Raw genomic sequence first — 1376 nt, 5'->3', positions numbered from 1 at the left:
ATTATTTGCTCTGCATACAGATTGAATAAGTATGGTGAAAGGGCACAACTCTGACACACACTTTTCCTGATTTTAAACCATGCAGTATTCCCTTCTTCTGTTTGAATGACTGCCTCTTGGTCTATCTACAGATTCCTTGTGAGCACCAGTAAGTATTCTGGAATTCCCATTCTTTGTAATGTTATCCATAATTTGTAGTCAATAAAACACAGATAGACATATTTCTGGTACTTTCAGCCAAAATCCATCTGACATCAGCAATGATATCCCTCATTCCATGTTTCTGAATCTGGATTGAATTTCTGGCAGTTCCCTGTCAATATACTATTGCAAACATTTTTGAATTATCTTCAGCAAAATTTTACTTGTGTAAAAAGGCACCACACTATGACAAACTGAGAGATGAGTAGTGGCAAGAATAAATAGCTTAAATAGTTGCACAACTATTAAATAAGTTGAATATATAATTAAAAGTCTTTTGTAAAAGAAAATTCATTGTTCAGATGGGTCACCAGATACTTCTATGAACCATCTTAATAACACCAGTTCTATGCAATGTGTTTCAGAAAACAGAAGAAGTGTGAGCATTTCCCAACACCTCTTGTAAGACCAATGTTATCAATCATAAACTAAAAACTAAAAAGGACACCAAAAAAGAGCAGCATTTGCCCAAAAACAAAGGTCAGGAGGCAGGAAGGGGCAGGAAAGTTGGGTGAATGGAAATGGGAAACCCAAAGGGGAAGTGGGAAGAGTGCAGTTAATGTCACAAAACAAAATGTGTATAAACTGTTAAATGGGAAACTAATTTGTTCTGTAAACTTTCGCCCAAACCAGAATAAAATGTTAAACACACACATATACACAAGCAAAAACCTACATCTAATACCATATGTAGTGGTGAAAGAGTCAATGTTTTCCTCTTAAGATTGGGAACATGGCATGGATTTCCACTCTCATCACTCCTATTCATCATTCTATTAAAAGTCCTAGCCAGTGCAATGAGGCAGGGAAAAAAAATAGGTGTACAGATAAAAAGGAAGAAATAAAAATTGTCCCTATTTGGAAACAACATGATTTTCTAAGTAGAAAATCCCAAGGAATTTATGGAAACAAAAAAAAAAAAAAAAGAACAACTTCCTAGGCCTAATAAATTACTTTATCAAGATCACAGAATACAAGGTCAACACACAAAAGTCAATTGTATGTCTATATACAAGCATTAAAACAAAGGAACCCTAGTGGGGCTTTCATTAAACACTGGGCTGCTAATTGAACAGTTGGTGGTTTTAGCCCACCCTGTGATTCCTTGGAGAGAAAAGACTTGGTGGTCTACTCCCATAAAGATTATAGACTAGGAAACCCTATGGGACAGTTCT

The sequence above is a fragment of the Orycteropus afer genome, unplaced genomic scaffold, assembly GCF_000298275.1.
Source record: "Orycteropus afer afer isolate SDZICR_OR568_19922 unplaced genomic scaffold, OryAfe1.0 scaffold00387, whole genome shotgun sequence".
Classification (NCBI taxonomy): domain Eukaryota; kingdom Metazoa; phylum Chordata; class Mammalia; order Tubulidentata; family Orycteropodidae; genus Orycteropus; species Orycteropus afer.
The sequence above is the reverse complement of the archived record's forward strand: the minus strand, read 5'-3'. Positions refer to the sequence as shown.